Source organism: Oryzias melastigma, linkage group LG10 (genome assembly GCF_002922805.2).
Source record: "Oryzias melastigma strain HK-1 linkage group LG10, ASM292280v2, whole genome shotgun sequence".
In the NCBI taxonomy this organism is placed as follows: domain Eukaryota; kingdom Metazoa; phylum Chordata; class Actinopteri; order Beloniformes; family Adrianichthyidae; genus Oryzias; species Oryzias melastigma.
In genome coordinates this window covers 10547490-10547747 of record NC_050521.1, presented here as the reverse complement: position 1 = coordinate 10547747, position 258 = coordinate 10547490, and positions in this window count along the sequence as shown.

The window sequence follows — 258 nt, the reverse complement described above, 5'->3', positions numbered from 1 at the left end:
AGAGCTGAAGCTGGAGGCTGCAGGGCTGAGATTGGAGGCTGCAGGCCTGAGACTGGAGGATGGAGTGCAGATCCTGGAGGAAGGAGTGCAGAGGCTGGAGGCTGCAGGGCTGAGGCTGGAGGCTGCAGGCCTGAGACTGGAGGAAGGAGTGCAGAGGCTGGAGGAAGGAGTGCAGAGGCTGGAGGCTGCAGGGCCGAGACTGGAGGCTGCAGGGCCGAGACTGGAGGCTGCAGGGCTGAGGCTGGAGGATGGAGTGCA